The 12,931-nt window shown below is 46.2% G+C and overlaps 1 pseudogene; it reads left to right on the top strand.

The window, feature by feature from the left end:
- The first annotated feature begins 272 nt into the window (after positions 1-272).
- Positions 273-11,644, top strand: LOC116685298 (receptor expression-enhancing protein 5-like; annotated as a pseudogene).
- The last annotated feature ends 1,287 nt before the right edge of the window (positions 11,645-12,931 follow it).

Here is a 12,931-nt window from a genome sequence, read left to right as displayed (position 1 = left end):
TTTAGAACATTGGATGAATGGTTGCTGATAATGGTCAATGCAGATATTACATTAAAGATCACCCCCCCCACTCAGATCAGCTGCTATTCTGTCTATAATGGAGGGGAATGGAAATTTGTAAGTGAACCCAAACTTTTGACCGGTAGTGTATGTATTTGAACAGGGGACACAAAAAGCATCACTAGATGTCTTGTGGCAGGGTGTAGTCCCTGGATGAACAACCTGATTATTAGTCAAATCCACACCTCGTGCTTTTACTTTGAAACGGTGCGGTTGGATGCCGTGTTGTACATCCGGTCTGACGGAGAGCCTAGCGGTGGATCCGGGCGGATTGGGTTGCAGGCAGCCTGTCGCAGTTTGACTCGGAACACATTTCGTAAGCAGCCTCGCGAAAGAAGGAAGTGCAGCCATGGCGCAGGGGCTCAAAGACCGATTCAACAAGTTCCTCCATGAGAAGAACCTCATGACGGACGGGCTGGCGAAGGTCGAGGCCAGAACCGGAGTCAGCAGGACCTACATCGCTCTGGGTGAGTGGGGACCGGGGACCGGGGGCAGGGCCGGGATGGGGAACAGAGAGAGCCGCGAGAGGAAGACCTACTGTCGGCTTCCGTTTCGTCATAACCGAACTAGAGAAACGAACCGTTGTTCATGGCTCCTCATACACAGTCTGGGAGGAATAGAATAAAGTTAGAAGTGTTAACCGGGCAGTGGGCCGGGAGTGGGCGGGACTAACATCTGGCGGCTCTGATTCCAGCTGTGGTCGCCGTCATCGCCGTGTACCTGGTCATCGGCTACGGAGCCTCCCTGCTGTGTAACCTCATCGGCTTCCTGTACCCGGCATACATCTCGTAAGTGTCTTATTCTTAGCACTTAGTGTGTACACACACACACACACACACACACACACACACACACACTTCCTTGAATCCGTTTTAGTAGTGGTAGAAGTAGAGCTGCAGAGATGACTCAATCAACTCGTGTGTGTGTGTGTGTGTGTGTGTGTGTGTGTGTGTGTGTGTGTGTGTGTGTGTGTGTGTGTGTGATGAGCTGGCTGATATGTCGATACTGTGATATGAGACTAGACATTGTCTTAGATTTTAGATATCATAATACGGCATAAGTGTCTTTTACTGGTTTTAAAAGCTGCATTACAGTAAAGTGATGTCATTTCCTGAACTTACGTGTATACACAGTATGTATGTATGTATGTATGTATGTATGTATGTATGTGTGTATGTATGTATGTATGTATGTATGTACTTATGTATAGTTACAGCTGCTCACAGTTAAATTCAAAGTAAAATAAGAGTAAGAACATAGCAAGTCATGATGATTATGTAAATGTTCTGATTCCAGCGTGTTAGTTGTGAATATGCTCTAGTGTCTTCTCTCCTCTGGGACAGGAAACTGAATGTCTCTAAGTTGTGGACAAAACGAGACGTTTGGGGCGCCATCTCGGGCTTTGGGGAACATTGATATTTTTTGATAATTCATAGACCAAACAACTAATGGAGAAAATAATTGACAGATGAATTGACTATGGAGAGAAGCGTTAGAGAAGTCTTGTTAAAACGGCCTGTGAGATTGAGGCGGGGTCGGGGCCGAGCTCTAGGACATTTCTGACAGCCGGGTCTTTAGAAGGGATAGTTCTTTATTCAGTATTCTTCATCGAGTGCTTCCGGGATGACGTACATTGTTAAAAACCGACAACTATTAACAAAAAGTGACAATGTGGACATAATCTCCAATCCAAGTGACAAAATAACACCAACATGTTCCAGCCATCTTCTAACCAAATACAAACTGGGAACTATGTTCTCAGAAGCCGAAGCACGGCTACTTGGCGGAGGGATCAGCACATCGTTCCTCTCTGCTCCTCACCACGGGCTTCTCGTGAGCTGCCAGCACATCACAACGTGGAAATAGTAACGTGTTGGCGTTATTTTGTCACTTATTGGGGCTAGTTGGAACCACTTACCTGCAGCATCTGTGCTAGGCTAGGCTAGGCTAGGCTAGGCTCTTGGACCTTCAATCGCAGACTTTCCCTTGCCCTATATTTGGCAGGCCTACATAAGAAAGCTCTAAAATCCAGTCCACATGACATCATTACAACCCCCAGGTTCATCTCCCTGACTAGTACAAGCATTTTGGCATCAAAGGCCCGGACACCCACACAGGTGTTTTGAGTTAACGTGGCTGATTGGACCCATCAGACTGTGGGGGCGTGGCTAGACTGATTGACTGACATCTTCTCGATTCTCTTGTTTGCTTTGTTGCACCTGTTCAGGCGGGACAATCGACACCTTTGCCGTTCTTATTGGTAGAGGATTTGTGGCCTAATCCATTTCCATCCAAGCTCCGGCCCGCCTTATGAACAAGTTTGAACCTGAGCAGGTGTGTTGAACACAGCCCTGGCCCTGGTGTTACATCATTAATGACTCCAGAGTTAGACCAACCCTGCTGTGGAAGGGTCCCAGACAATAGGCTCGCTGAGATGAGTGTCGCCTCGCCTGGGAAGTGGATGAGAGCGCGCGGTGGTGGCAGCAAGGGGGGGGGGGACAGAAGGCCGGGGGACTGGCTGACAGTTTCCAGCTGTTTCCTGTAGCCTTCAGCGTGAACAGGAAGTCACAGAAACCCTCACATCCTGTTAGGTCTCAATCGGATGTTATCAGACCCAAATATCAGCTTGTTACAGTCTCCAGTTGTTTTTATTAAGACAGAGTAGCTGTTAAAATGCTACACATGTGATCTGTTACTGTTGGTAATAATAAGAGACTAATATATAATAAATGAGGTTTGGGCGTGACAGTTTGAACAGAGATTAGTTCTTCTATTAGAGCTAAGAACACTCGGTGCACGAGATCGCTTTGGGCTCAAAACTAAGGCGTGGCTTATGTTTTCACACTGAAGGTGGCGACCATAGTAACCACACTGCTGTGAAACCAGAGCCCTTAGTATGTCGTCCCCGTTCACATGCTCCAACATCCTTTCCCGACTGATATATAACTGGAGGAACCCAGACAGCCTAACGTCCCCCCCCCCCCCCCCCCCCGGTGCCGGTACGCTGACTTTTGAAGTGTTGAGAGGATCTGCTGTGTCAGTTCTGGAAGTTGGACGGTTAAAGGGGCAGTGTGCTGTACCTAAACACCATGGGAGCCTGGGAGCCTGGACTGAAAACAGAGAGAACCTTTATACAGAGAATAGACATGCATGATAAAGACTGCCATTAGTGGGCCCCTGGAACTCTGGCCGTTGTATACTTGGAACTATTAATACGAGCTCTGTTGAAACGGCACACTCGGTGTTTTAAATAGCCGAGCTAAGTAGAGCAACCTTTGTAAGGAACTGAGGGACTTGTTATAGCAAAATGACAAAACACTGGCCTATAAAAAGTATTCAACCCTTTTATTATTATCTTACCACTTACTCAAAGTAGATTTAAATACTCTAATGACAATGAAATTAACAACAAATCATAATGAACAACCGGTAATAAATAAGTAAACAGTGTTACATGGGGTAACAGAGAGGAAAAGATGATGTGAGGAAAGAAATGAAGAGAAATGATTGGTCGTTGTACATATAATGTACAGTGATTGGAGCCAATTGACAGAGGATATTTGTACTTGTCTACAGTTGGCATACAAGTTATTACCATCATGCCGTTGAGTCTAAATATAATATTCACAGTGATGCAACAAGAAGCAACCAGACATGTCCCACATCCCTGCCCTGCTGCCTTTACATTCTATATTCAATATTCTGTATTAGTCCCGCACTAGGGATATTCAGACTGCCCCACCCCCACCCCCCAAGTAAAAAAACCACAAGTTGCTCAAGCACCAATTACAACATATATTTGTGCATAGGCCTGTAACAATTATTACATAACTGTCCAATCGCAATATTTTGACAAAATTGCGGTTTCTTTGTTGTGTCGCAATGAACGTCACCCAAGGTTTGACTGTTGATGGAAGATATGCCAAATTGTATAATTATATGAGCCCGCCTTTACCACCCACCACCTTTTATTCCGAGGACTATATCATTTTAATATGGTCAAAATTGTTGGTTGTTGAAAAAACACTTTAAAAAATCCAGAGTAAAGAAACAGTGATTCAATTCAATTCAATTCAATTTTATTTATAGTATCAAATCACAACAAGAGTTATCTCAAGACACTTCACAGATAGAGCAGGTCTAGACCACACTCCAGAATCCACAAGGACCCAACAGTTCCAGTTTTTTCCTCCAGAGCAAGCAACAGTGCGACAGTGGCGAGGAAAAACTTCCTTTTAGGCAGAAACCTCGGTCAGACCCAGACCCAGGCTCTTGGGAGGCGGTGTCTGACGGGCCGGTTGGGATTAGAATGAAGAGTTTGTCTGTAGTAGTTCTTTGTAGCATAGCAGGGCACTGTGGGCGTTACAAGGTACAGCAGGACGTAGCTGGGCACCGCAGAGCGTAGCAGGATGTAACATGGCATCGCAGGACATGTAGCGGGACCATGGACAGCTGCTACCCTGATTTTTGGCGCCTCCCTGATCCGAGGAAACATGCTGGGGGGAAAAGAACATAAGGACTCCGGGGAATGACTCCCCGGAGCTAAGTTAGTAACAAGCTTTTCTGGGACATGGATGCACACAAATGGAAAGATAGAAAGATAGATGAGAGAGGAGCTCAGTGTTGACCATTTTGCCACGTAGTTTTGCCAATAGGGATGACTATTATTATTATTATTATTATTATTATTATTTTTATTATTATTAACGCCTCGCCTGTAAAGGGGACGAGAGCAGGCGGCGGCGGCGGCAGTGGGCGGGGACAAAAACCAGCTGATTAGTCTCCAGTTGTTTTTATCATGACAGCTGTTATGACAGCAGCTGTCAAAATGCTCTACATGCGTATGTTGCTGATGTGAATAATAACAGACTGTAGATGATCTGTAATCTGAACAGATTTAGTCTGTCTGACTTGTAAACGTACCTATCAGCTATGTTGGACACAAATCTACCCAGCATGCAGTGGGCAGCGATGGCCGTTGATCCGTTCTGCCCGGACCTGTTGTCTGGGTCACATGACAGTGACATATGACCAAAAGATGTTTCCTGGGACTCACTCAGAACTTGAATTTGTTTTTAAAAGTAATAACTAAATACATCGTTGTAAATTTGACTTTTATATTGTTAATCGCAGTTCTTTATGTAACAGTTAATGTACAGCAACATTTGGAATCTAGTTGTTTTCACGGATGGATCGCCCCGGCGCTGCACGCTAGTGAGCTCCACCAGTTGCTCTTCCCTGACCCCGCCCTCTTCTATAATGGCTGCACCTGATTGGGCGATCTTGTCAAGTGGGGCTGGCTACATAATAGCGGCTCGTTGGGAATACGCCCTCTCATTAGTGTCTAAACCTAACCAAACTGGGAGGGGTTTTTAAAACCTTCTCTGGTTTAGATATGAGGTCATGTTGCCTGGCGCCCCCTCTAGTCTATGAAACACCCTGGGGGTCTAGTCTATGAAACACCCCTGGGGTCGTCTTAGAGAGGAGGAACCAACAGCCATGGTCGTGCCTTCAGATGGCTGCAGGGCCACTACGCGGCCACTACGCGGCCAAAGTGCTATATGTCTTCTGTGGCTCCGAGAAGCTTGGTACATTCTGAGAAAATAACCCTGATGATGTCGTGGAGACACACACACACACACACACCCAGGCTGAGAGGTGCTGGGTAATATGGTCAGCGTCTGCTGTGTAATGGACATTAAAGTAAACCCAGAAGAAGCTGTCCTCGAGCTCGCACTTCACCCGCGTCTCAAAAGGAGCTTTTATTCAATAATTATCAAGGTCATAGTTAACGCTGAGTCGCCAGCGGTCCCTTGTGAGCCTGCAGACTGTGCGGTAGTGCAGTGGAATACACCTTTATTTACCTTTCAGAAACATCCCAGGAATGTGAAGTCCAGCCCAGCGCGTCACTGGGTTCGGTTCTGAATGAACATTAGATGCTGCCCTGCATGTGTCAGCTGGTTCCAGAGCTTTTTTAATCATCATTACTGGTACTTCAGAAATGTATTAATATGGGGTTATACAGCATGATACCATAATCGCATAAACAAATCCTGATCAGAGGATTCATCCCATGATTCCCTCATTCACTCGTCTCATTGTGATCAGATGAGGGAAGTTACTGCCAGGAACCAACCAACTTGTCTTCGCCCTGCCTCATTTTAAGAAAGAAGCTCTTTATTAATCACTCGATGAGGAAAATGGATTTCACTGCCAGCAGTGTAATGCTGGGGACATAATGTCTTACAGAAACTTCTAGAGTCTTGACTTAAGAAAGGAAGAGTATAAGTTAGGATTTTTCCCAATTTGGTATTACAGTAACAAATCCTAGCTCACTTTAGGAATCTAAATCTATCTCATCTCAGGTTAGAAGTCCTCGATCCAACATCGTTATCAACGTACAGTATGTGTAAACGTTACCTAGCAACTCATGCTACTATTACAGTTTTTCTCCATTGCTAAAACACCAGGGGCCTATTTTAATGATCTGAGGTGTAGGTGCGTGTTGGGAGGGTCCAAATCCACTTCTGATGGTTTGACGGCGGGAAAAAGCCAGGTGCATGGTCCTACAGGGTTGTCCTTAGTGTCTGCATTAATCAGGTGTGTTCTGGGCGTAACATGCAATCCACCAATCAGAGGTCTTCTCCCATTCCCTTTAACAGCCAATCAGAGGTCCTCTCCCATTCCCTTTAACAACCAATCAGAGGTCCTCTCCCATTCCCTTTAACAACCAATCAAACCAATCATCTCCCATTCCAGCCAGGCGCATTTGGACCTTGGAGCATTGCTGTTATGATGGTAGATTTACACCGTCATATTTTCATTTTTAATCTTCTGCGTGTGTGTGTGCTGCTGCATGTCCCTGTGTGTGTATCAAGCATAGTGGGGACACGCTGTGCACGAGCCTAGGCGCATTTTACTTATTCTCTGTTAAAATAACAATAAATGCTGCATTAGTGATTGTAGAGGTTTTTGTCGGTCAATGATGCGATCACTTCCTGCTGCCTCAAGATAGCAATACGCCCAGAATGCACCTGAACACACCTCCCTGTAAGAGCAGCACGCCCAGAATGCACCTGAACACACCTCCCTGTAAGACCAGCACGCCCAGAATGCACCTGAACACACCTCCCTGTAAGACCAGCACGCCCAGAATGCACCTGAACACACCTCCCTGTAAGACCAGCACGCCCAGAATGCACCTGAACACACCTCCCTGTAAGACCAGCACACCCAGAATGCCCCTGAACACACCTCCCTGTAAGACCAGCACACCCAGAATGCCCCTGAACACACCTCCTGAAGACCAGCACACCCAGAATGCCCCTGAACACACCTCCCTGTAAGACCAGCACACCCAGAATGCCCCTGAACACACCTCCCTGTAAGAGCAGCACGCCCAGAATGCCCCTGAACACACCTCCCTGTAAGACCAGCACGCCCAGAATGCACCTGAACACACCTCCCTGTAAGACCAGCACACCCAGAATGCCCCTGAACACACCTCCCTGTAAGACCAGCACGCCTAGAATGCACCTGAACACACCTCCCTGTAAGACCAGCACGCCCAGAATGCACCTGAACACACCTCCCTGTAAGACCAGCACACCCAGAATGCCCCTGAACACACCTCCCTGTAAGACCAGCACACCAGATGCACCGAACACACCTCCCTGTAAGACAGCACGCCTAGAATGCACCTGAACACACCTCCCTGTAAGACCAGCACGCCCAGAATGCACCTGAACACACCTCCCTGTAAGACCACACGCCCAGAATGCACCTGAACACACCTCCCTGTAAGACCAGCACGCCCAGAATGCCCTGAACACACCTCCCTGTAAGACCAGCACGCCCAGAATGCACCTGAACACACCTCCCTGTAAGACCAGCACGCCCAGAATGCACCTGAACACACCTCCCTGTAAGACCAGCACGCCTAGAATTGCTATTTAAACGACGTGGGCGCAGTGGAGGCTGTCTACTCTACAATAGAGGATGACACGGGAGTGGATTTTCATTCCTGTCCCGTCCCACTCCCATAGAAAGAAATCCTGTCCCGTCCCACTCCCAGACCAAAGTTTAAAAACTAATCCCATCCCATCCCATCCCGCTCCTGGTAAATTGAGTCCCACTCCCATCCCGCTCCTGTTTAAACTGACTCACGCTCCTGTACCGCTCCCATTTACATGCGAGCAATTTTGTCGGTCAGACGAGACTTGACACCTGACGGCAATTTCTGCTTGATGAACGAAGCGATGCTTGGCTGATCCTTCCCTCCTGTGCCTGGCCAGCGTGCCTCTTCAGACCGCTGGTCCCTGAATCACTAGCGTACTTGACGAAGACTAAGCACGTCTTACAGGCAGCGTACATCGTGCTATCACCGTCACATTCTACTCTCATAAACTTAATTAATATTTCAGACTTTCCGACCAGTTCTGTGAACTTAACAGACATGTCCTTACTTCTGACTTTGCGCTGTAAATCATTTTTTGCCACATGGACGTCTCCGCGGCTGTTAGCTCCCTCCATCGCTGCTCTTTGAACTACAGCGGTAGGCCGTGACAAAAAGCCCCGATGGCTTCTGGGACGGCTGGGTCGTGTAGTTATTTTTTAATTGTGTTACATTGTAGGCGTATTGAAAGGAAACTACAAAGTGGTGCATTTAGTTTTTTTTGCATTTAGGTGCATTTAGATTTTTTTGTCGTCTTTGCTATCGGTTGATCCCCGCCCCCGTCTGCTCCCGTTAACCATTCATCCCGTACCGTCCAAATCCCGTGATTAATAGTAACTATGACTCCCATCCTGCAGGAATCCCACGGGAATCCCGTGACCCGTGGGATTCCCGAAAAAATGTCAGCCTCTACTCTACAATGAACACATTGCATGGTCCTGAACATGGGCTTTCCATCTGTTACAGCACTGACTGCTCAATAGATGTGTTCCGGTTGTAGCTTCAAATCCACAAAGAACAAGAACTACAGGATCCCAGAGACAGAGGACAGCTCTGTGAGATGCAGGGTGCAGTACTGTGTGTACAGTATTGTGTACAGTACTGTAAAAAATAGGGGTACAAGCAGGAGGAAGAACCAAGCAGAGTAGTAATTTCTGATGAACATGTTTTTGGAGAATTATGTAATTAGCTTTGAGATTAAAAATGTTTGAACAATGTCTTCTCTATTTGGTGGTGTAATGTTTCCCGACTGCTTGATAGTGGATACCATTTTGATGTCTTTGTTTATGATTTGAGAGCAGCGTTTTGAGGCCAAAGCTTGATTTTGCGAGTCCGAGGTTTGATAAATAGTGCCTGAAGACAACGTTTTGTGTTTAACCCTTGTATCTAACTTGTATAAGAGAAATACGGGTTTCTTTTTAACCAATCACCCAAAACGTTAAGTACAATTACAAATACTTAATCGCTACTTTCATTGCATTTTGGGTATTCAATGTTATATCATTTGAAAAATTGAAATGGATTTAAAACCTGACTAAACTTGGAGATACATGTCAGTGGCTTCTTTCCTAAATCAGGTCCTAACCCTTAATTACCATGGATACCAAACAGTTAAGGAAAAAGAATCTGTAGGACGGCCCCAGGACTCAGACAGGATGTTTGATGGTTTCAGCTGAATGTTGTTCAGATGAGGGTAACCAGTGGTTGGTTGGTGTGTACAATATTGTGAATCCACAGTAAAGAGAGTGGATTGTTTCTTTGATCAGACCTACATGTGGATGAGATGTGACTGGCCGGTGGTAGAGCAGAGAGGGCCGGGGCCGGGGCTGGAAGCTGCTCTGGTTCAGTTTGATCAGAGGGTCGGTGTTCTCTGCCTCGGTTTGACCTCAGCAGTGAGGCTTTAAAGCAGGCAGAGCTCCATCTACAGCTGAATGGGCAGCTGTTATAAAAGTCATATCATAGTTGTGTAGATGTTTCTGAGAGTCTAAAACACGGGGGCAGCCTGTGAAGACCAACTTATGGTCCTGCGGTAAATCAGCGCCGTGGGTACGTGGAGACACAGACCTGTAGCCTGAGGTGCACCTCTCGCAAAATGTAATGTCGCGGTGACGCTTGTTGCTTGGCCGTAGCTTGGTAGAGTTGCATTCCCCCCCGATTAATTTCCTGCTTCTCCATCAACAACATGAAATCAAGGAGAGGGTTAACTTCTCCCCCCGTGGTTAGAAAGAACAGGGGAGACACTTAGCTTCTCTCACTAGGACTCTAGAGTCACTACTCACTCTGAAGATAATCACCGTCCCCCTAACACACACACACACACACACACACACCCCTCGGGCCACCTACGCTTTTTTCACAAATGGCACCCTGTGGACGACCACATGCTGGGTGACACAAGAGTGTGTTAGTGTTGACTTTATACATCTTGTTCCTCTCTCTCTCTCTCTCTCTCTCTCTGTCTCTCTCTCCAGGATTAAGGCCATAGAGAGTGCTACCAAAGACGACGATACCAAATGGCTGACCTACTGGGTGGTGTACGGAGTCTTTAGTGTGGCTGAGTTTTTTGCTGATATCTTCCTCTCCTGGTTCCCGTTCTACTACATGGGAAAGGTATTTTCTGTGTTTCAGTCAATGTGTTATGCTGAAAAACTGATTCATAAAACTAGTGAAACCCTTTGTGATGTCCTACCTGTGAGCCAGGACCACTCGCTGCAGCGTTTCAGCGTTTTTTTCTATCTCTCTTAATACTGGACCAACGTCTAAGATTGTTGTTCCCTCTATTCACTTAGACACAAATTTGGAATTTTACGCTTTTGTTTAGGTGTGTTATGTTTGACATCGACCTCAGCCCCGGACCAAAAATAAATACAAATCTATATTGCAGGGGGCAAAGCTAAGTGTGGCTGGAGTCTAACAATGGTACTGCTTTACACCAGTGTGTGCATGTGTGGGGGAGGTGTGTGTGTTTTCTCTCAGTTCTTAGCAGAGTAAACTAATCAACATGGGGAGGGCGGGGCACCCTGCACTGATGATAGAGTACCAGAGGGCTGAGGGCTGAGTCAGCAGGTTCCCCAGCTGCCACTGATGCAGAGAGCCTGTGTTTGCTTACAGGGACGGGCGTGCATGTATATGTGTACAGTATATGAAAGAGAGAGAGAGAGAGAGAGCCCAGTGATTCAAGCTGTGTTCAAGAAGAATAATGTTAAATATAAAATGGTGCAATTTGCTATATTTGGCAACCCTATCTCCGTTATGGTTTCATTATGTGTGTGTAAACTACTCAATAGCATAGTATTCTGTTGTTACCTTTCACAATAAGAGCCCAACTTATATTCACTCAGCATTTCACTAATCAGCAACTCACCAACGTGTGGAATAGTTTGACCTGTAATGTGCCCGTCTTCTTTCCCAGGGCGCCTTCTTGGTGTGGTGCATGGCTCCGACTCCCGCCAACGGCTCCGTCCAGATTTTAACCGCGTCATTAGACCCTTCTTCCTCAAGAACGAAGCCAAGATCGACGACGCGGTGAAGAACCTGAAGGACAAGGCGTCAGAAGCGGCCGACAAGTTCAAAGATGAGGGTGTGTGGTGTTTACTGCAAATACTGGAGGTCTGAAGTAAAAGGGGAACAAAAAGACTGTATGTCAAAATATAACATTACCAGTAGAATAGAAAGAGAAACAAGACCGAGCGGAGAGTGGAATCAGCAAGCTAATGTTGCTAGCGTTACCTGGCTAACGTTCAGGCCTCATCCTGTCGCGCGGCAATGTGACGTCAAAATGACCAGAGGTGGGTAGAGTAGCCAAAGATTGTACTCAAGTAAAAGTACTGTTACTTCAGAATAATATGACTCAAGTAAAAGTAAAAGTAGTCATCCAAATAATTACTTGAGTAAGAGTAAAAAAGTACTTGATGAAAAAACTACTCAAGTAGTGAGTAACTGTTGAGTAACGTCTGATTTATTTCTTAACACAAGCATCAATCAGACCGACAAAAATACAAAATAATCATTATTAGGCAAATTAGAGTTCATCCAATCAATAGAATAAATTAAAATTAATTTATTAATTACAAAATAGCTTACTTGCGAGACTTGTCACATCACATTAGGATGGATACTGCATGTGTAAAACATACTGTATGTAACCTAAAAGACAAACATCCACCTCTCCACAGCAGAAACTAAAACCACCGCTACGTCTCCTCAGGTTAGAGGTTGACTTGTTGAACGCTCACATGTCCGTTTGTTTTGGTAGACCCTGAACACACCGCATAACGTAGCTGCTGTTTCACACTTTTCCTAAAAGGTAACCATGCTTTCACTATGAGGCGGGGGGGGAGGGGGGTGTTCCTCCTGGTCTGCGTTGCCTCGGCGACGGTTGATTCTGACGTCTTTGCTTTGCTACGACTGTAAAGCTAACCTGTCGCGCTGCTGAAACGAGTATGGTCACATGACTGAACAACGACGTGTGATTGGTTAAGCACAGTCACGTGGTAGAGCCTTCAGCGGAAGATTCTCTTTCTGTCAAAATAAAACATTAAAATGAGACGTACGCGGGGGTAAAAACAACGAAGCGTAGTAACGAGTAACGAGCTCATTGTAGCCTGATGTAGCGGAGTAAGAGTACAGTTTATACAGTAGGGGCGGCTGTGGCTCAGTGGTAGAGCGTTTGCCTGCCAATTGGAAGGTTGGTGGTTCGATCCCCGCCCCTGCAGTCATTGTCGAAGTGTCCTTGGGCAAGACACTGAACCCCGAGTTGCCCCGGTGCTGCGCATCGGAGTGTAATGTGTGTGAGTGTTTATCTGATGAGCAGGTGGCACCTTGTACGCAGCCCCGGCCACAGTGTAATGTGTCTAACCCTGTAGATGTAAAAGCGCTTTGAGCAGTTGTTAAGACTGGAAAAGCGCTATATAAATA

This window comes from Etheostoma spectabile, unplaced genomic scaffold (assembly GCF_008692095.1).
Source record: "Etheostoma spectabile isolate EspeVRDwgs_2016 unplaced genomic scaffold, UIUC_Espe_1.0 scaffold00569732, whole genome shotgun sequence".
NCBI classification, from domain to species: domain Eukaryota; kingdom Metazoa; phylum Chordata; class Actinopteri; order Perciformes; family Percidae; genus Etheostoma; species Etheostoma spectabile.
Note: the sequence above shows the minus strand (reverse complement) of the source record. Positions and strands in the feature narration are given on the sequence as shown.